Genomic DNA, 24,364 nt, shown 5'->3' on the forward strand with positions numbered 1-24,364 from the left:
GACAAAAAAACATATAGATTTGAAACCAGAGATATTTTTATTGGGAATTTTACCTGAAATATATAGTAAAGACTTGAAATACCTGATTGTAAATGTATTAACAGAGGCTAGGATTGTATTTGCTAAAAACTGGAAAAATGAGAAAACACCATCACAGGAAGAAATCATTAAGAAAATATTGGAATGTGCTGAAATGAGTAGATTGACATTTGAAATTAGAGAACAAGATGATAAACAATTTTATAAAATTTGGGATCTATTCTATCAATGGTTAGACAATAAAATATAGTAATGAAATATGTAGACTATTAGAAAATAATAAATACATAAAGATGTATTATTTTCTTATTATATCTACAAAATGATTCTAGGATAGATTTGGGATGATAACATGAACTGTCATAAAACAAATTAAGTAAAATATGATTATTTTGTAAAACATGAATGAATAAAAGTATAGTCAAATGATTGATTCACAATGATATTAATGTATTTAATATTTGATTGAAAATACAAGATTATATACAATGTAATTGTAATTGAAGACTACGAAATGGAAGCACAAAACAATTTGTAAACCAACCGGCACACTGTATGTATATGTATGGAAGATAGCGTGATGTTTTTATGTTTTGTTTGTTTATGTTTGTTTTAAAAACCAATAAAAAAATATTTTTAAAAAAGTATCTAAACTTTAACATAAAAATGTGCAATGTATGTAGGATGACTAATGAGACAAATTCAAACTGTGTCCTAGGATTCCCATCAATTTGTTTGCAGAATATTACTTTCTGCCAAAATAAAGACTGGAACTGTTTTGGTTTTTTTTAATCAAAAATTCTCACCAGCTATATTAGCCCATGAAACCAGGAAAATAGAATCTCAGTTTGGGAATAACCAGTGGCAGGATTTTAGGAGCAGCACGAATTAGGAGGAATGATTTCTGCTCAGAATTGAGTATGAGAAAGATGTGAATTACATGTTGACTTGAAGAGAACTCGAAAAATGAATAATATGTAAATAATGGGACCACCAAACTGTGATGTCTCTAATAGTGACTACAGTAATTGAAGCAGAATTTACAAATTTGTAGACGAGACTCCATTGAAAGAAGCCGGAGTTATATTGGGACTTATTTGTAATATTAGATAACATAATAAACAATTAAATGTTTCTAATTTCTATTATTAATTCCAGCAATTGATGGGTCCTTTTAGACATGAAAGGGATCAAATCCAGTTTTGTAATTGTGACCTTTCATTTTCTCTGCCTATGCATGTGCTCTCCATCCCTCTCCTTTTTGCATGCCTCTTGTCAAATTGCAGCTTTCCACTATTTTTTTTTACCAAAAGTATGAGGGCCCCCTCAGCCTGTTCCCAGAATTCAGCTCTATGGTACCATTGTCAATGGCTTTCTCCCAGAGGCATTTATGGAGAGAGTCGGAGAGCAATTGAGAGAGATACAAACAGCATCATGCTGTCATGCCACAAAAGCTGCCCTTAGGTATATGCATAAGGATATCATATATATATTCCAAAGAAGTGGAGTTTGCTTCATGATGGTGCAGTATAGCTTTATCATTCCAACAGATCTGCATATGTTACAGACACCCCTGTTTTTTTTAAAAAATTAAACTGCTCACATTGAAGAAATTGGAGCTGAATCCTGGGAACAGATTGAGGGAGACCTCCGGTTTTGTTCGTGAAAATGCATTTTATAATCAAGTATATGCTTATAAGTACTGTTGCTTCTACTGCACTTTTTATAACACGGATATATTTTTATCTATCTATTCTCTATCCTCCTCCACATTCCATACCATTTTTTTAATTAAAATTTTATTAATTTTCAATAAACAAACATACACATACAAAACACAAAACATAAAAACATAAAACTTCTTTTTGGAAAGTGGCTTAGTCCCGGGTTACATCATAAATTCAAATTCATGCTCACTTTATATACCATTTCATATCTTATTTAAAATTCTACATTATCTATATAGCTTCTCCCCTCTTTTCACTCTCTTAATTCTATTTTATTTATTTCATCTCAATTTAAATCATTATGCTTATATCTTTTGTCTGTTCTATTTCAATTATCTATTATCTTTTCTCATTAACACAAAATTTCTCCTGTAATCACTGATTGAAGTATGACGCCTTTATATCTTTCCCCTAAATAACACTTAAAATAATGTATCATTTTCATTCTGATTCTGCTTAGTACACTCTAAAACTACGTACTATATTTTGAAATAAGGAATAATAAATTTATAATATAGTTAAAACAATAATCCATAACAAATTAAACCCTATCATTAAATCTTAAACATTTTACACGTTCCTTTTAATATTTTATCCCATTTTATAATCATATAATATTCCAGTTTTCTAACATTATTTCAAATACAAATACAACAATACAATCTTATGTACTTTTGCAGAATCTCTCTTTTTTTTAAAGTTTTATTGATTTTAACAACAAACAAAACCACATAAAACATACAATATAAAACATAAAAACATCATCCTTCATAGATTTATACACAGTGTATCAGTTGGTTTACCACTTTTTTTTGTGCATCCGTTTCCTAGATGCCATTATAGTTATATTACATAATCACTCATATTATCAATCAACAATTGTATAACCTAGTATCATTACTAAGATATCATTTAACTATAATTTTGTTAATTCATACTTTAACAAGCTATAATTTACTTAATTTATTTTACAACAAATCATAAAACCATACCAAATCTATCTTAGTAAAGTTTTATAAAAATAATATCAAAGAAAAAAGAAAAAGAAAATATATATTCATTATATCCTAAGTCTAAATATTTTATTATTATGTCTTATTATCTAACCATTGATAAAAAAGATCCCAAACTTCATAAAATTGTTTATCTTCTTATTCTCTAATTTCAAATGTTAATCTACTCATTTCAGCACAATCCAATATTTTCTTAATAGTTTCTTCTTCTGATGGAATTTTCTCACTCTTCCAATTTTTAGCAAATACAATCCTAGCCGCTGTTAATACATTTACAATCAAGTACTTCAAATTTTTATTATATGTATCAGGTAAAATTCCCAGTAAAAAAAATCTCTGGTTTCAAGTCTATATGTTTCTTTGTCATTTTTTCCAACCATATGCGAATTTTAGTCCAATATTTTCTAGCGTCCTCACAAGTCCACCACATATGGTAATAAGAGCCAGGTATCTGATGACATTTCCAGCACTTTTGAGATTTATTCTTGAACATTCTTGCTATTCTTGTCGGGGGGAAATGCCACATGTAAAACATCTTATACAAATTTTCTTTATATGCTGTTGACATTGTCATTTTATAATTTTGAGACCACATTTTTTCCCATTTCTCTAAATCAATCCCATATCCAAAATTCTTCCCTCAAACAATCATCGTTTAACTTGTTCCTCCTCTAATTTAATTTCCAGCAAATAACTATATAATTTTTTAATCACTTTTTCATCAGTACCTGTCAGAATCCTATCTAAATCAGTCAATTTATCGTAAAATCCCTCCATTTTAGAATCTTTAAGAAACCTTGAGTGTATTTGCGCATATGAGAAACAATTCATCCTTATGCCTTGTTCTTCTAATTTTTGCATCGTTTTAAGTTCACTCTTTTCATCCAGTATTTCCCCATATCTAACTGTTTGTTCCTTCTTATATATTACAGGAAAAGAAAAAGCTTCAATAGTTGATAACCAGACTGGGATTTTCAAATAACATTTTCTCTTAATTTTCTCCCAATTCAACCATAAAGACTCCTGTATGTAATGCCTTCTAAAATAGCCCTGCGATTTAGTTCCCTTATACCACAGAAAAGCATGCCATCCCAGTAATAAATTATGTCCTTCTAATGTCAACAATCTAGTCTTTCTTAATGTTATCCATTCTTTAGCCCACATTAAACTTGACTTTTGCAGAATCTCTTTTGTAATTATATTTTTACCCATTATCTCTGAATGAATCCTGTTTCTTTACACCTTGTTTCAAACCTTTGTAACTTCTCTTCCCTTTTTCTGGCTGAAGGCTTCTTTGTGGTGGCCATTGCTGACTGCCGCTCCACCACCTTTGGAAAAGGGAGTTAAGCCAGCTGAGGAGGGGGGTTGCGATTCCCCCAGACCCCTGCTTGATTCTCCCCTATCTTCAGCTACCCCTACAGGGTAACTATAGCCTCCAAATCCGACTGGATCGGGGACACTCTAGCAGTGAGCGTGGTGGAAACTGTGCACGATCGTGGATTCCTGCCACTGCCGAAGCCTTGCAAACCGGAAGTCCATTCCATACCATATTTTTTTACTTAGTTCTTACTGGTAAACCTTGCAGATGGAGGTAAAAGTCACCTTATAGGAAAGATGGATAGCATAACAATAAAAACAAAATAAATTAGATAACTCCTGCCACCTTAATAACTGGTGTGTCTAATGGCAAGGTTGCATTTTTAAAGGTTGCATTTTTAATTTGCACTTTCAAGGCAATTTATAATTAGACCTGGATCAAAATTATGATCTTATATTTTTAAAACAATGATCTTATATTTGTAAAATATTGAAGTATCCTAATTCAAATTATATTAAAAAGTCAACACTTATTTCTTGTTAACAAAGTGCACAACTGGAAATAGGTAAGTTTTCATTCCATCATGATTGAGTTGCTCTTAATAAAACACAGCTAGTAAGAGCTTTTATAGGATTTTGGTTGATGGTAGAGAGCCAGGTGGAGTTGGAATGGAAGACTACAGTAGTGGCCAAAATTGTGGGAACCTTTGGGGGGAAAGTATATTTTTGAGGTTTGATGGCTTAATAACATCACTTTTTTTGGTAGTACCATAAACTTATATATCAATGGAAAGATAATTTAATTAGGAAACCAATGCAACAAAGTTTGTTCAATTATCTGTATTCTATGAAAAGTTATAGCCAAATAACCAGAAAAAGGAAGCACAACTTGCTTAGGTTGATATTAGGTAGCTCTCCTTCATCTGATTGTAGCCATTGAACATGAGTTAATCAGGTGTCATCTTGTTTTGACAATGAGCCAATCCAATCACAGTAGGATTCAGTTATTGCTGTCATGTATTGAGGCTGAAAGGAGAACATTTGTTAGTGTGTTATGTGATCGCTATCAAGTTGGTTGGGGTTTTTTGTGTTCTTTCATTTAGTGAACCTGTAAGACGTAATAAAATTAAAGTAATGGTGCAATGGTTGCCCAGAAAGTGATGTAAAATAGTATTATTAAATGAACAAGGCTACAGTTATAAATAAATTAGAAGAAAAATGGATGGAAACTTAACCAAAGGTGGCATTTCTAAATTTTTGAACAGGTATGAAACTCAGTCACTACAAAAACCACACTGGTAAAAGCAGGAAAAGGTGCACAACAACAAGTGATGATAGAAGAATTAAGAGACTGTGCCTACACGATAGAAGAAAACCATCTGGGTGTATACAAAATGAAATGGCACAATGCAATATGAAGTTGAGTGCAAAGACTGTTAGGCACGGACTGCAGGAATTTGGCCTAAAATTCCATGAAAAAAAACACTTTTATCTCTCAAACAAAGACTAAACTGGCCTGAAATCCATGTTACCTGGACAGAAGAACAATGGGACAGTGTTATTTGGGGTGATGAGACCAAGATCTCCCTGTTTGGTAGTGATGGCATAAAATAAATAAGGAGAAGAATCAGAGAAGATTTGCATCCTTTTTACATTACATGTACCATGAAACACCCAGTCAGTGTTATGATCTGGATTTGTATGACATCAAAAGATGTGGCAGAATTTGTGTAATCAATGGGAATGTAAATGGCCAAAAAATACATTAATGAAATACTTGAGCCCAAACTGAAGCCTTCCACACATTATCTTTTTCAAGACAATTTATGTTTCAACAGGATTCAGCTCCATGTCATGTTGCTGCTGTGTGCAAAAAGTGGTTTCAAGATAATCATATTCCACTGATGAAATGGCCTGGGAATAGCTCAGATCTTAACCCAATTGAAAATCTATGGAGCTGACTAAAGAAACTTGTTAGTCAGGAGTGACCCAGCAATAAAAACCAGTTAATAGAAGCAATTATTCAGTCTTGGTTTCACATTATAACAGCTGCAGAACTAAAAGACTTGGTTTATTCCATAGGAAGATGCTGTAAGGTCGTAATTCATGCTAAAGATTACCCAACTAAGTATTAACTGACATGGTGATAATTTTTGTATATCTCATTTTTTCTATGGTGATAATTTTTGTATATTTCTTTCTTTTTTGTTAATCCAATTCTGTCTCTGTTCAGACCTAGCTGCAGGGAATTTTTGCCTATGAATATATCTATCTATCTCTTTATCTCTTAAGTGCTGACATCTACTGTGGGCTATTAAGGAAGATGGAGGCTGCTTTCTTCTTAGAAAACGTGTTTCTCCATTTCTAATCCAGGGAAATATATTCTTCCTTTTAAATATTTCTCAAAATATTTCATTCTTCTAGAGAAGGGTGGGTGCTAAGTTTCTACAATTAGTGCCATGTTACTATGCCATATTATCATGAGAGCAAATTATAACAATTTGGAAGAAGGATCCACTTATTATCAGTGAGCAATCATGTACCTTGGAGACTGGGAAGCAATGCAAAAGACTCCTGTCCCAAAGATGCTTTTTCAAGAGGCAATTGGACTTTCTGGAAAACAAGAAAGTCCAGTTGCCTCTTGAAAAAAGCACCTTTGGGACAACCATGTCCTGGATTTCTGAAGAATATCCATAGACAAGAAACTCCTATGCTCAGTGAACTGACAAAGCACCCAGAGCAATAATTAAATTCATTTGCATCAGTTAAAGATACCAGCTGGTTTCATTCACCTCATAAGATATCCTAAGGTCATCCAGATTTAAGGAAAAATTACTTGCCCTCAGAAAGACAGTAAAAAAATCAGACAGAATGTTAAGCTTGCATTCTGTCTTTCAGCCATTTCTTCTATGGCTATGCCAACCCTTCTGTAAGTAGCTGTTCAAGCCCCAGAAATAAAAGTACCACAAAAAAAACTCCATGGGGTGGGGACTCAGGAGAAGCTCAGCTACAGACAGAAAGTCTGGGTGTACTGCCAAGAACCATTAAGGCTGTCACAATATAACAAAGAGGCAATTTTTGAAAACACTTAAAGTGGCAATTGAGATAAGGATTAGGCTAGAAATACAGGCACACTAGATTCTTTCCTTCTTGCATTCCTTTGCAGGATTAGCCGTGTAAAGTGGGAAAAAGTTTCTTCCAACAACTGGTTCTCTGAACTGCTCAGAAAATTAACATATGGTTCAAGAGAACAGATACGAACTGGCAGGAACTCACCACTATGTAGGAATATCAAAATGCATTATTGTATATGCTTTCTTCAGAACCAGAAATGAAGTATATCAGAAGTTAATAGGCTAAACTCGCAAAGAGCAACAATAACCACAAGAACCTTCATTTTCACCCTGATCTAACCTTACAGCAATAGGTATAATCCCGGGAATGACATTCTGGGCTCAAAGGACTACATGAACTAGGTAATACTAATCTATACATTGATTACCATGCAGATTGTATCAAAAGTAAGAGCCACAACCCACATCACAATAACCATCACCCAAACATTCAACATTAGGGATGCATGCCCCTTACAACCTCCAGATCCACTACTTCATATCTTAAATGCCAACTATTCAATGCAAGAAGCCTTGCAAATAAAATGCATGAATTCCTCATCCTTCTAAGCAAAGCCACATTCAACATTCTATTTGTCTGTGAGATGTGGTTAAATGCATATTTCCCAGATTCCACTACCACTGTAAGAGAATATCAAGTTTATCGGTCTGATAGCAAAATCCGTAGAAGAGGTGGAGTTGCTATATTCTATAAAAAGTCTCTAAATCTAAAAAAGATTCAAATGATACATGAGATTGCTCTTCCTGAGACCATCGTCTGTGAATTGTCCTTAAATACCTCAATCCGCTTCTTACTTTGCTATCGAGCCCCTGACTATGATGTAATTCAAGCAAACAAGCTAACTTCACTACTAATGAGGACTGCCTCTTGCCTGCACCCTCTTACTTCTCTTAGTACCTCAACTTATCCCTTATAAATTAGACACTAAATGAATGTACATCTGAACCCATTCATACAACCCTGTACAATGCCGTTACCACACTGGGACTGGATAAATTAGTATATAACAACACCAGACTAAACAACTGCCTCGACCTCATCTTCTGCAACAGCTCAAACTCAATTTATGGCCTACAAATGCAGGAACCATTTTCAAACAGTAACCATAGCATGATTGACTTTTGTCTAAATTTACACCCTCTCAAAGAGGATCATAATGATGGGTCTCCAAAATACAATTTTATAAAAGCCAATTATGAACTCATAGCTGCTGACTTATCATCTCTTGATTGGCACATTCTGTTTTCTGGCTGTAACACTACAGAACATTATAACACTTTCTTGCTTGAATTTGAAAGAGTCATTAAACTATATGTTCCATTAGTAACCCCAAAAAAACAAAACAAAAAAACTAATGTATCCAAAGTAATAAGAAAACTACAATCTAAAAAAACTAAATACATAGCTAACTTTAAAAACCGATACAACACCTAATGCCGACAGATAAAGGCAGAATGCACCTATTACCACTGCAAGTAAGAGGAAAATCTTCTATGCACAAAATTTACCCGTGGCTTCTATAACTTTGTAAACACCACATTTAAAGACTAAAAAGCCATCCCATGCCTAAAAGGTCCTGATGGGAAAGACTATAGTGATGAAGCTGTTCAGGCAAACCTCTTCAACACATTCTTCAGTTCAGTCTTTGTTAACAGTAATGGGTCATGCCTAAACATTTCCTAATCCTACAATAACTAACTGCAATGATCTACAAATTGACTTTACTGAAGATAATGTAGCAAATGCAATATGCCACCTTAAACCATCCTTATTTATTGGCCCTGATGGCTTACGTGCATTCTTCTTAAAAAAAAAAAACCTCTCCATTACCATAGCACTAAGCATAATATATATATACCAGCTCCTTACCAAACCTTTAGCAACAGTCATCCCTATTTTCAAAAAAGGTGACCCCTGCTTGGTTGAAAACTACAGACCAATCTCATTGTATTATGTCATGTGCAAAGTTATGGAATCAATTATTAATCGATGCATTACCTTCCACCTAGAGTCAAACAATTTACTCTCCAATAAACAATTTGGTTTCAGAAAAAAAATGTCCTGCAATTTGTAACTTCTACACTGCAAAAACATTTGGACTGCACTTCTTGACCAAGGTAAAGCAATAGATGTAATTTACATTTACTTCTGCAAAGCATTTGACTCAGTGGTACATGACACACTACTATTAAAATTAAATTCTTACGGCATTTCCGGATCCCATCACAAATGGATTACTACCTTTCTGTCAAACAGGCAAAAAATAGTAAAAATAGGAAACGCCCTATCAAACCTTGCACCAGTTATCAGCGGTGTTCCCCCAAGGGAGCATTCTAGGACCCACACTCCATATAAATGACCTTTGTAATCACCTTATTAGCAAATGTGTCCTCTTCGCTGATGATGTAAAACTATTCAACACCACCATCAATGCTACCATCCTTCAAAAAGACCTTCATTATGTGTCTGAATGGTCTAACAGTTGTCAACTCCAAATCTCTACCAACAAATGCTCTGTCCTACACATTGGTTAAAAAAAAATCTATATACCAAATACAAGCTAGGTGGATATGACCTTGTTGATGACCCTCACTTTGTCAAGGACCTTGGAGTTCTCATATCGAATGACCTAAGTGCCAAAAAAGCTTTAAGAGTTGTAAATTTAATTTTACGTAGCTTCTCCTCTGGTAATACTGATTTGCAAACTAGGGCATTCAAAACCTTTGCTAGACCAATACTTGAATTCAGCTCTGCTGTCTGGAATCTGCCCTGTATATCAGACATATATACAAGTTTTTTTAAATAATGTTTATTGAAAGTTTCAAAAAAAAAAAATTAAAAAAGGAAAAACATGTTCTCACATTTTTGCAATGTTTTCATAGTAGTGTACATTTATATTAGTGTCAGTTAAAGTCATTTGTTACAAGTAAATCTATAACTTATTTCTTAAATCCTTACTTTTTGTTATATTATCACTACAATTATAATACAATATTTATTTAATTATATTACTTTACATATATACATAGCTATGTATACATTTATCCTTATTTCCATCTTCCCTTGTTGTTTGTTTAATCAGTTTCACTAGACATCTTTACTTCCTTTTTATATATATTCCAAAATGTATATATATATTATATATATGTGTGTATTCCAAAATGTAAAAAACTCTCCCTCTTCCTTATTTTTAGTAACATGGTTAATCTAACCATTTCTGCACATTGGTGGATTAGTTATTATTGCCAGGTCCGTGGGTATCATTGTTGATTTCCAGTTTTGGGCAAAGATTATCCTTGCCGCTGTGATGATATGTGATATCAGATGCTGGTGTTTTTGGCTCCATGTCGGTTCTGTCATTCCAAGTAGAAAGGTCTCTGTGTTGAATTTAATCTTTGGTTTTGTCATCTCTTCTAACCATGTCTGTATCTTACACCAGTATTTTTGGGCTTTAGGACATGTCCACCACATGTGCAAATATGTTCCCTGGCTAAAGTTACACTTCCAACATTTGGGTGACATATTAGGGAACATCCTAGTAAGTCTTGCTGGTGGGAGGTGTCAGTGATAGAACATTTTATAAATATTTTCTTTATATGAGACTGATAACATTAATTTATAGTTAGTTTGCCAAATTTGTTCCCATTGTTCTAATTCAATATTGTGGACACAATTTTTAGTCCATGTTATCATGCTCTCCTTAACCATTTCCTCTTCCATTTTGAATTTCAATAAACAATTGTACATTTTGGTAATCATCTTTTTTTCACTTCCTTGTAAAATTTTGTCTAATTCCTGATCTGTTTTATAAAATCCAAATTGTTCCTTGTCTTTTTTGTGTTTTGTTTGAATTTGAGCATACGTCCACCACCCAATTTCAATTCCCTATGTTTTTAATTGTATCTGTGTTTTCAAGTCGCCTTCATCTGTTATTAATTTTTTATATTTTATTGTTTGTTCAGATCCATAACATTGGGATATACTAGTGCCTCCATTGGAGATAGCCAGAGAGGTATTTTCACATAATGGTTTCTTTTAATTCTTTCCCATATATATAAACAAAGCATCCCTTATCCAGTGTCTTTGAAAGTAGCTATGGGTTTTATTTTTTCCATCCCAGAGAAATGTGTGCCAACCAATCTGTAAATCAAAGCCTTCTATTGTCAGTATTCTTTTGTTCTCCAGGTTAAACCAATCTTTGATCCAGGTACTTGCTGCGGCTTGATAGTATAATTCAAAGTCTGGGAGTGCCAATCCTCCCTTACTTCTACTATCTTGCATTAATTTGTATTTTACTCTAGCTTTTCTCTTTTGCCAAATAAATTTACTAATTCTTTTGTTCAGATCTTCGAAGAATTTTTTCCCTAGTTTGACTGGCACAATTTAAAGAGATACAACAATTTTGGAAGTACATTTGTTTTAATGGTGGCTATCCTTCCCATCCAAGAGAGTTATAAATTTACCCATCTATCTAGATCTTTTTGTATCCTTTCTATCAACTTGTCGTAATTATCAGCCTTTATTGTAGGGCATTTTGCTGTAAGCCAAATTCCTAAATATTTTACTTTTTTCATTGTCTGAATCCCTAATTCTTTTGTCAGTTCCTCATTTTGCTTTTTAGTACAGTTTTTGGTCATTAGTCTTTTCTGTTGATTTTGAGTTCTTCCTCTGTTTATTTTGAGTACTTTACCAAATGCCTCTATCTCTTGCATTAAATTTTTGCTTGACTCTTTTGGCTCCTCCATCATGAAGATCATGTCATCAGCGAACACTTGCAGTTTGTATGTTTCCTGTTTAATAGCCAACCCTTGGATCTTTTGATTTTTCCTTATCTGGGTTAACAACACTTCCGCTGATAAGATATATAATAATGGAGCAAGCAGACATCCCTATCTGGAATCCACACTGTATATCAGACATAAATACAATTGAGCAAGTCCAGAAGTATTTTACCAGAAGAATACTACATTCCTCTGTTCGCAACAAAATACCCTACAGCATCAGACTTGAGATTCTAGGCTTAGACAACCTTGAACTATGCCGACTACGATTGGATTTAAGCATAGTACATAAAATCATATGTTACAACATCTTACCAGTTAATGAAAATTTCAGCTTTAACAACAACAACACAAGAACACACAACAGATATAAACTAAATGTAAACCACTCCAAACTCGATTGCAGGAAGTACGATTTCAGCAACAGAGCGGTCAGTGTCTGGAACTCACTAGCTGATTCCATTGTGACCTACTCTAACCCCACTCCTTTACCCTCAAACTAACCTCTATTGACCTCACCCCATTCCTAAGAGGTCTGTAAGGGGCATGCATAAGCGCACAATTGTGACTACCGTCCCTGTCTTATTGTCCCCAATTATTATTTCCTATTTCTTGTATTTAAACTTATGTTTATTCTTGTTTCTGTAGTATTGTAAGTTTTTGACAAATAAATAAAATAAATAAATAAATAAAAATAAACTCATTGGGTGACTTTGTCCAAGATACATTATTGCAGCCCAATGATTAGGGTTAATTGTTTGAGGAAATAAAAGGAGGAACCATTCTGTTTCCTGTGTTAATTTCCAGAAGAAAACATAAGATATGAATCTTGTCCTTCAATCAACAAGGAAACAGTCAAGTAAACAGTATTGAAATGAAAAGCCAGGAGGACAGAAACATCTATAGAGCTCTTTCTTCTTGTTTTCAGTGATTTTCAAACTTTTTCTCAAAGCAGGTATACTTTGTTTTAAACTTACTTCAATTATTTTCAAGTTTTTTGGGATGAAAGTATGAACAGAATGCAGAGAAATCTGAAATTATCAGTTTTCAACTAAATATTTATTTCAAGCTTACTATAGGGTGTTGAACTTAGCATAATTCCAGCATCATATTCAGTTCAGAATTTTCCAGCAATGGGTTTTAATGACAAGGTTTTTGCTGACCAAGTCTGTGATAATAAAAAATAAAAAATGTAGTGGTAAACAGATAAACAGAATGATCCAAAGCAGGCAAGAAAGTGCTTGAAGCAGGAGCAATTTACAATTTTCTACAAATTCCAATTGACTTTGCATGATTCTGTGGATGTTTCAACAGCAGCAACTTTACAAATAAAACTGGTCTGAACATTGTGGAATTTTCAATCCCAGAGGAGTAATGAGTCCTGGATTATTATTTTTTTATGCATTCTTTAAATTAATGTATTTTAGGTACCTTCCTTTAAAAATTGTTTTGATGTAATGTAGATATATGGAATTTAATTCGAGGGTACAAGTGAACAAAAAGGTAAACACAATGAGAGTTTTAGTAGTACATAGATTCAAATCACAGGGTGTAGAATATGTCATTTAATGGGGTGAAAATTAATTTTTGATTTTTTTTTCAGTAAGGGGTTCTAAATTATGTGTTTTTACACCAAGAATTCAAATCTGCTGTTATTTTTGCAATTACACAATGTTTAGCTTGGTATGGTAAATCTATATCTGATCATATACCCCACAAAAGTCTCTTGTAATCCAAATACTGTTAACTTTATCTTCTCAAAATTACACCTTCGGCTACAAAAATTAAGTTTTTTTCTGCATGAATCTTATCTAGCTAAGCAAAAAAAAAAAATCCACGCAATCATAAACTAACATCAGAAATCAATTATCTAAGTTACAAAAATTTTAAGCGAGTTACATTAAGCTTTGTTTTGATTTATTCTTTGACATCAGCCACTGATTTGCTTCTTAACCTTTGATATAACCCTTATGTTTTTCATGTGTGTATGCTCTGCTTATTACCTCTATGACCTGTTTCACAAATCTCTCTATTGATTGGCTATGACAGGGTGATTATGGTACTTGCATGGATTTGTCAATGAATTTCTTTTCCGCTGTAGTCAGTTTGCATGTCAAAGGTGGGTCATATATACCTTCAGACCAGTCATACACCAGATTATCTGCAAACACTTGAGCAGTTTTTCCTGTTTTTGAGCCTTTCTCTGGAGTGAAATAATAAAGATCTTCACCCATGAAGAATAATGTTCTTCACTGATGGTACTGGGGAACTGATGGTTTGAATTGTTTGAGTCTTACAAACAATGACGGATTCACTGCTGAAGGATTCTGGTCTGAACAGGTCATATTGGGGTGAAGCCATGTTGAACTGCTAATTATTTAATCAATGCTATTAATGATATGCAGTGCTATATGGGAGAAAGCCATCTCTGGAAATTTTAAGGGTTTTTGGAAGCAAGGCATGGGGGCATATTCCAAAAGCAATAGGAGAAAAGGTCAAACAAAGGCTCAGGTTTACAGGCTATGAGCCTGGGTCAAAGAGCTATCGCTTTAGCAATGGGAGCAAAAGAATAGTGATTTCCGAGTCTGTTAGTTTTGCAGAGCAAAATTGGAACAGAATTGATGCCAATTTTTGGAATGATTCACTTAGTGGTGGTGATCCACTTAGTGACAGTAACTCACTTAGTGATGGTATCAGTGTTCAGGAAGGAGAAGCTAAAAAAGAACAAAAAGTTAGGAGAAGATGATGACTCAGATATGAAGCAAAAGAGGGTTGAAACATAGGAGTAGTCAATGCCACACAATTCAGAGTGATGGAACAAGGGGCTTCCACCTGACAGATACTGCTAGTGAAGTAAAGGTGTGGTAATGTGTGGTATGAGCCAAGGAACTATAAGGAAGTATTGGCATTATCTAACATTGAACAAGTGAAGTGGAAAGAAGCTATGGACAAAGACACAAAATCTATGGGTGAACATAAAGTGTTTATATCTATGATTTTGCCAAAAAAAATTGCAAATCCCTGGGATGTAAATGGGTATACAAAAAGGAAGTATTACTCAACAATAAGGTCCAATATAAGGCAAGATCAGTGGCACAAGGTTTTGAAGCAGAAATTCAAATCCAGAAAGCACACACAGATGACTGATTTAGCAGGATTCATTAACTTCTTTATATACATAGTAACATTTGAAGTAAAGTTTACAATACCAATAGTAGATTCTTCCAACGTGGTAAAGATTACAAGCAAAAACACAAACAGAAGCTTCAGAGTTCAGAGCAGAGACTAGATCCACACCCAGGCTACTTCTAGTTTCACTTTCCAATTCAAATCTATTGCCATGCCAATTCATTGATTGACTTTGTTACTAAGCTTTATTCCAGTTCATGAATATACTCTGACATTCCTCCCTTCATAACTGGAATAGAAATAACTCCAATTAACTTAATATTCTTCCCATGGTGCACTCCACCCATTGGCTTGGTCATTATGTCAGCCAGATTGTCTTCTGACGCATAGTGAAGCAAGCTAATCAATCTATCTTTGATGTTTTTTCTTACATTACAATATGTAATGCCCACATGCTTGCTTCTATTTGTTACTGTCACCTGTTGCTATTTTAATGTAGGCAGCATTATCTTCATAATCAATTACAGCTTCATTTACCTTTACATTTAAATCTTGTAACAGCTGTACATACCAAGTTATCTCTGAACAGAGTTCAGACAAAGCAATAAATTCTGCCTCCACAATAGAAATGCTACAGTTATTTACTTACTGGACTTCTAACTAATTAAAGCCCCTCCAAACAATATCACAATCTCAGACTTTCTGGTTTTTACATCATTTGCATAATCACTATCAACATAGCATTTCAATTTTAATTCTTTAGAGACCTGTATTTGGAGACCCAAATTCACAGTTCCCTTCAAATATCTGATAACTCTTTTTATACCCATTCACATTGCTGCAGCAGTAAAGTGACTTAAGATATTTACTGCACAATCTATGCCTGGTTTGGACCACTGTGACAAATATAACAGGCTCCCTATTGCTGACTGATATATCTTGTACCAAAAAGGAAGCCTACACAAAAGGTGTCAGAATACTGTACAATCAGGCCAGAAACATATTAACAAGGGAGATCAGAGCAGCAAAAAGAAGCTACTCTGAAAAGCTAAGGAATTAGTTCTCAACAAATGAACCAGGAAACATGTGAAAAACTCTTATAAATATAACTGTGTCAGAGTATATTCATGAACTGGAATAGAGCTTAGTAACAAAGTCAGCCAATGAACAGTCATGGCAACAGACCAGTCAATGGGAGCTGAATTGGAAAGTGAAACTAGAAGTAGCCTGGGTGTGGATCTAGTCTCTGCTCTGAACTCTGAAGCTGCTGGTTGTGGTTTTGCTTGTAATTTTTCCATGTTGGAAAAATCTACTATTGGTATTGTAAACTTTACTTCAAATGTTATTATTTATATATGGAAGTTAATGAATGCTGCTGAATCAGTCATCTGTGTGTGCTTTCTGGATTTGAATTTCTGCTGCAAAATCTAACAGGTGATGGGCCTAGCCCAGAACACACAAAAAGACTTAATTGTAATTTAAGCTGAGAGAGACTGCCTGTGTTTAAAAGGAAAGTCCAATTTTGTGATTGTGGTATTATTTGGAAGGGCTTTAATTGGTTGGAAGTTCAGAAAATGAACAACTGAGGGTGGGGCTGGTATTGCAGCAAGAAGAGGCAATCCCCTGAGCTCCAGGGAAAGTCACTGAAATCCCTGCAGCCAGACGGTCCAATTGAACCCGAACTGTCCCGGAGAGGCAATAAGTGAAGGTAGCACACCCTGGCTGATCCAGGAAAGCTCCTGAAGCCCGACAGTGGAGAGAAGTGGCTATTAATGCTGCTAAGAATCTGTGACAGCCCTGGAAGGAAAGAAGACTTGAACAGAAAGTGTGTCAGTTTGAGTGAGAAATTTCTTTTTTTTTTCTAATAAAAGATAGAAGAGTACCCTAAGGGGAAAGCTTGTTTAAAAGAAAGAAGACAGAAAAGTGGAGAACAGCGATGAAACACATGGCTAGCTGTCAAACTTTATTTGGATTATTTTATTTTTATCTTTTTGCTTAACTGGACTAGATTTTGTAACGTTACTTTTTAGAAGAACTTTAATTTTGTTTTTAACCTGAAAGATCTGGACCTGGTTTGAATTTGGAATATTGCTTTTTTATTTTTCCTGATTACCCTTATATTTCTCATTAACAAGTGGACTATATTTGGAAGTTTTTATTTTTTTCCCTTTTTCTTTTTTATTTGAAGCTGGTGGATTTGTACTTTTGAATTATTTTCTTTTTCCCCTTTCCTTTGCTATATTGGATTTTTGGATTTTATATTCTTTTTAGATATTCTCTTCCTGTTTCTTTTAAAATTTTTCTTTTTTCTCTTAAACGTTTTTATTCCTACTTCCTTTTTAACATTGGATTAAGGTAGAGAAGAACCTGAATATTCTATTTTTGATCTTTTGCGAGAACCATCCTGAAATGAGAAGGACAACTACCACTGGATCATCAACCACCTCCTCATTGCTGAGCCCAACTGGTCAACGATCCATAACAACCTTGTTGCAACAGGATAGAGAGAAGGAAAAGGAGGTCTCAATGCAAGAAATAAAAGTAATGCAGCAAGCAATACAAGACTAAGGGAAGCATACAGATGATAGAATTGGAAATATGGAAGAGAAGATGGGAAGGATAGAAGATACAATGGAAAACATGCAACAAATGATGATGAAAAATGAAGAATGCAAAAGATGGAAGAAAAAGGTGAACAGACAAAGAAGAAAGTAGGAGCAATAGATAACAGATAGCAGTTGAGCACAAAAAGGGGAAAGAGATGATACCTTGGGAGATGGGCAAGGCTAATTTCTACTTAAGATTTCAGAATATTGAGGAAGAAAAAGGAGAAAATATTGCAGAAATTATAACAGCAGGAGCCTTGGAAGTAGAAAAGATGATGGATGGAATGGATGAAATATACCGAGTATATACTAGATATGCTATGAGGAATAAATTACCAAGAGAAATCCATGTAAGATTTACCAAGAAAACAATTAGAATAGAGATACTACAGAAAGCAAGAGATGACCCCTTGAAGTATAAGGAGAAGGAGATCAAGGTCTTAAAACAAGTACTAAGGAAAGTGAGAGATTTGAGAAGAGAATTTCAATTCTTGACAAAGATTTTAATCAAGAAAGAAGTGAACTATAGATGGTTGATTCCTGAAGGCTTGATGTTCATTTGGCAAGAACAAAGGCATACGTTGGACTCAGTTGGGAAAACAGAATTATTTTATGATGAATACTTCAGAGGGAAAGAAGACAAGAGAGCAAGAGAGGAAGAACTTAAAATACAAGCAAAAATGGCCAAAGAACTGGACAAAGAAATAAGAGAAGAAAAAGGACAAGAAGGAGGAACAGTAGGTGGTAGGGTGGAACTGAAAGAACCAAGACAACAAAGAACAACAAGAATAAATCCTACATATAAATTATAAATAATGGAAGAAGAAAAGAAATAAATCTCCATAAACATAAATGGATTGAACTCAGCTATTAAAAGGAAAATGACATTTCATAAACTAGAAAAATTAAAGATGGACATAATTTGTTTACAAAAAGTGCATATTAAAAAAAAACATGCATGTCTTTTAAACTATCCTAAAATTGGCAATTTATATACATCTTTAGCACAACAGGATAAGAGAGGAATTGTTTTATACATTAAGAATACAATTAAAGCTGAACTAATTTTTACAGATGAAGAAGGGAGAATATTGATGGTGGAAATAACAGATAATAACTCAATGATGCTCTTAATAGCAATATATGCACCAAACAATAAACAAGACGAATTCTACAAGAAATTACATAACAAGATAACTGAACTGGAATATGACAAGATATGCATTCTTGGAGACTAATGCTATTGTAGACACAGGATTGGACTATAAAACACAGAAAGTGAATTTAAAAAAATACAAAGACATTGCCGAAATCCTTCTTTCAGATGGCTGAGGAATTGAACATTAAAGACATATGGAGACAATTGAACAGTAAGAATAGACAATGTACATTTTACTCCAATAGACACTTATCATGGTCAAGAATAGATATGATTTGGATGTCAATGGATTTGATCTCAAACATACAAAAAGTTAATATTGAAACAAGTACCATAATCCAATATGGACCATAATCCAATATGGGTCAAATGGAGAGATCAAAGGAAAACATTAAGATGGACTTTGAATAATTCAATTCTGCAGTAAAAAGAATTAATGTCATGGGGAAAGAATTGACATTCTTTTTTAAAGAAAATAAAAAGGAGGACACTTCATTACAAAATGTATGGGATACTATGGAGGCCTATGCCAAAGGCGTGATTATAACTTATACAAGAAGAAGAAATATCAAAAAAAGACAAACACAACAGATCTTAGAAGAAAACTATAAGAAATTGGAAAAGTAACTACAATGAAATCCATAGCATAAAAATCTTAATAACCAAATTGATATAATTAAACATAAAATGGGGCTAATGGAAAAAGAAGAATTGGCACAAAAAATTAAGACAGCTAAACAGAACTTTTTTGAAAATGCCAATAAGCCAGGTAGATAGCTAGCATATAAATTGAAAGAAGAGAGAGAATTGAAAAGCACAATTAACAGATGAAAATGGAATGTTATGTTATGGAAATGAAGAAAAGAAAAAAATAGTGCAGCAATACTATGAGAAATTATATGAGCAAGAGATAATCATAGAAGGGAAAATTCAGCAATACCTGAAAGAGACAGTATTACCAAAAATACCTGATGAAACTAATGTTAGAAGACAGAATAACAATAATGGAATTGACAGAAGCAATAAATAGGCAAAATATTGGAAAAACTCTGGGTCCGGATGGGCTACCAGCAGAATTTTATAAGATATTACAGGAACCAATTTGTATTACAATGCTTGAAGTAATGAATGAAGTATTGACAAAAAATAAAGTTCCTGATTCATGGACAGAGCCATAAATTACACTTATACCAAAGGAAGACACTGACCTATAATAAATTAAAAATTATAACCCAATATCCTTGTTAAATGCTGATTAAAAAAAATTTGCTTCAACAATGGCAGAAAGACTTAAAAGATATCTGAATCACTTTATACATTCAGATCAAAATGGATTCTTACCTAAGAGACAATTAAAAAATAACATGAGGATAATATTGAATACATTGGAATACTATGAAGCACATCCAGGAAAACAAATGGCATTGGTTTTCTTAGATGCACAGAAAGTTTTTGACAATGTTAATTGGCAATTTATGATGTCGCAATTAGAAGAGATGGGATTTGGAGATAGATTCATTAAAGCAGTTGAGGCAATATACAAGAAGCAAACAGCAAGAGTAATGATAAATGGAGATCTGACAGATAATATTAATATCCAAAAAGGAACTAGACAAGGATGTCTGTTGTCGCTATTGTTATTTGTATTAACCCTGGAAGTATTGAACAGAAATATTAGGAAAAATGAAGAAATAAATGGAATGAAAATAAAAAAGGAGGAGTATAAATTACAAGCATTTGTAAATGATCTAGTATTTATACTGGAAGAACTGTTGGAAACAGGCCCTAAATTAATAGAAAAGATAGAAGAATACTGAGAGGCTGCAGGATTGAAAATAAATAAGGAAAAAACTAAGATTCTAGTGAAGAATATGAGAGAAAAACAAAAGAAATTACTAATGGACAGATTAAATATCCAGATCACAAAAAAAGTGTAATACCTAGGGATACAAATGACAGCAAGACATGGGACTCTTAAAGAGGATAATTATGATAGATTGAAACACCAAATTGCGACAGATTTGGAAAAATGGAAAAGCTTACAACTATCTTTAACAGGGAGAATAGCGACGATTAAAATGAACATATTGCCAAAAATACTATACTTATTCCAGATCATTCCAATAAAATTGAGGAAAAACTATTTTGAGGATTTAAATAAAACGATGCTGAAATTTATTTGGCAAGGAAAGAAAACAAGAATTAAGATAATTATTGGATACCTGGATCATATTACCATATTTGGTAATATGAACATGCATTGAAGCTAAAAGATACTGAACTAGAATACATGATAATACAACACATAGATTTAAAACCAGAGATATTTTTATTAGGAATTATGCCTGAAGGTTATAATAGAAAGATAACATATTTAATTATTAATGTATTAACAGCAGCTAGAATCATATTTGCACAAAATTGGAAAAATAAGAAAATTCCAACAGAGGAGAAAATAATTAAGAAAATAATGGAATGTGCGGAAATGAGTAGATTAACAATGGCATTTAGAGAACAGGAGGAAAAACAGTACTATAAAATTTGGGATTTATTTTATGAATGGTTAGATAGAAAAATAAGAAATTGAAACATGGTAATAGTTATATTATAATTGACTAATTACTAATTATAATTGACTAGACATGTGGGTCTAGAAATCAAATTTGCATTGCATGAGTCTTTACTTTCTATTACAAAAAAAAGTGGTTTTTCTCTCACCTATATTTCTTATTGAAGCCAATGTCATATATTTCTATCTGTGCAAGGCCACTGCTGAAAAGCGTTTCTGACATGGTTGGAATATGAACTGTAATTATAATATATATGAGATACTTATGGTCTTCAATACCTGCACCGAGCACTGTAGCTTGTAACGGGAGGATATATGGTTTGCATTCATTCTGCATTAGCTGATACTTCTCAAGTGATCCACTGATACAAGATCTGTGGCATTGCTGTGGCAAGAATAATAAAGCATCTTCATTATAATGAAGATATGAATAATGAGGCAAGATAGAAAGATACTCAATACAAAATATGATATAAGGCATGTATATAATTCTATGTAGTTTTGAAAATTTTGACTAGCAGCTCATGGCCATTATAACACAGTATCTAGTTGGCATATTAATTTATTTATATGTTGTAATCTTTTTCCATAATGATGCTCAGTGGCTTCCGGTGAAAAGATGGCCAACTGACTACTCACTCAGGGAAGGATCTCTGAGGGGCTTTTCCCTGGAAAGTAGCTTCTTCAACTATAAACAGAAGGAACCAGCATTCTTTTAGTTTATGACTTTAGTTTATGACTTTTTGGGGTTAAGGAAAGTCCCAGAATTGTTTATTCCGTCACAGATGGTAGCAAGAAGCAACGAGCATATGTAAATAAAGTTAGCGCTGAGAGTTCACCGATCCCAGCATTCTATTTATCCCACTTTCCCACATCCAGCAGCCCCTCCCCACAGCTAGCCAGCATCCCGTTCCTAATTGGTGACAGCTAACTTCGTTGTCCCACACCACAATTCGCCCATCACCAAGCTGTGCTACATTATGAACCCCTAACACTTCCACCAAGCTAACACGCTTCCAGATGTCCCTATCGGCTCAGCGATCTCCGGCCAGCTCGGTTCCCTCGTGCTGCTTCAATCACCATGGCTAGCCGACGCCCTGCTGACGCGTATTGTTAGCTCCCGCCGTTGTTGTGGGGGAAAAGTGGATTTGAAGCTCCGTTGCTGAGCTGATGTCTTAGCTGGCTTGGAGAGTTCGTGGCAGGCTTTACTCACAGCTAGCCTTCACCAGCTGGTACATTTGATGGTGTCGAGCTGCGGCTCCAGCCGAGGGCGACACTTTCCCTCTTCCTCTCCCTTCCTCTCTCTCTCTCTCTCTCCTTTTCTTTCTCTCCTTTCCTCTCCCTCTTTCTTTCTTTCTTTCTTTCTTTCTTTCTTTCTTTCTTTCTTTCTTTCTTTCTTTCTTTCTTCCTTCCTTCCTTCCTTCCTTCCTTCCTTCCTTTCCTTTCCCTTCTTTCTTGCTCTTTCTTGCTTTCTTTCTTGCTTCCCCACCCCGGTCCTCCCAAAGGCAAAGCACTTTTGAGTCCAGCGGTGATGGTGGCAGTAGCACCTTGAGCTACTGCCAGGCCGCAGCCCTCCCAAAACACCTTCGTGGGTGGCAGAGGAGGCGGACCTGGCTCTGGCTGCCTCCTGTAAGCTGCCCTGGCCTGCAAGGGAAGCAAACAAGCACGGGGAAGGGCTCTGATTGTTGTCATGATCTCCTGCTTGTTTCCCAAGTCACTGGCCTGCAAGGGAAACTAATGGGAGATTGCAGCACTGGAACCCTTCCCTGTGTTTGCTTCCCAAGCCAAAGTTCCTCCACGTGCAGCAGTGGTGGGCGCAGCGGAGCCTTGAGCACACCCTTAAAGCCCCCCCAAAGTACCTCCACATGCAGTAGTGGCATCCGTGCTTACGGAGGCAGCTGAGTCCACCGCCGCTGCACATGGAGGTACTTTGGGAGCGCTGGGGGGAGGGTGCTCAAGACCTCTCTGCCGTTGCCACTACATGGTTGGGATAGCACTGTGCGGTGGCTTAGCCAGCCAGCCAAGCTTGGGGATGGGAGGGGGGGAACAGGTAAGTAGGCTGACCAAGGGCAGGGAGCCCCAGAGATGGCCACGAGAGGCCGCAAGAGGCCTGGAGATGACCGCCAGAGGCCACAAGAGGTCCAGGGAGAGTGGGGGAGGGGCTAACATGACTCGCAGGCTTACCTGTGCAGACAGGAGCCATTTCCTGAAGGGAAGAGCCAGGGTCTTGCAAACTTTTAGGCCAGCAGCAATGGCTGGCCTGGCAGGCAGGCAAATGCAGGCTGCAGGTATGTTGTGCATGCGCACGATGTTGCACATGTGTGATAGGGACTGACTGGCAGGAAGCAGAGAAGTAGGTGGGGAGAGGCGGGGTCAGTCAGAGGCCCAATTTACCGGTTCTCCAAACTACCGGGAACCATAACAACCAGTTCTATAGAACCCAGGTATTTTTCAGGGTTTACATGTCTATAGCCCAGAGCATAAATACATGTGTGTTTAACAAAGTTGAAAAGGACTTTGGAGATCTTCTAGTAGTTCAACCCCCTGCTCAGGAAGGAAAAGTGAGGATGCCAAACTCTGAGTAGAGGTCCTGGGAAAGGTTTCAGAATAACAGAATAACACTTAGAAGGGACCTTGGGGGGAACCCTATATCATTTCAGAGAAATGGCTGTCCAGTCTTTTCTTAAAAACCTCCAGTATTGGAGCATCCCGTGGATAAGTTACATCAGGTGAGGGTCATTGGGAGGTGAAGTGCTGATGGGGAGGGGTTTCATGGGTTGGTTGAGGGTTGGTGCTGTCCCTAAACAGAAGAACACTGACACCAGGAGCTGGATTCTATAGGTTCTCACCTATTCACTAAAACCTGTTGTTAATTTTCTAAGCAGTTCA

The sequence above is a fragment of the Pseudonaja textilis genome, chromosome Z (genome assembly GCF_049901715.1).
Source record: "Pseudonaja textilis isolate UNSWEBS1 chromosome Z, rPseTex1.2, whole genome shotgun sequence".
Lineage (NCBI taxonomy): Eukaryota > Metazoa > Chordata > Lepidosauria > Squamata > Elapidae > Pseudonaja > Pseudonaja textilis.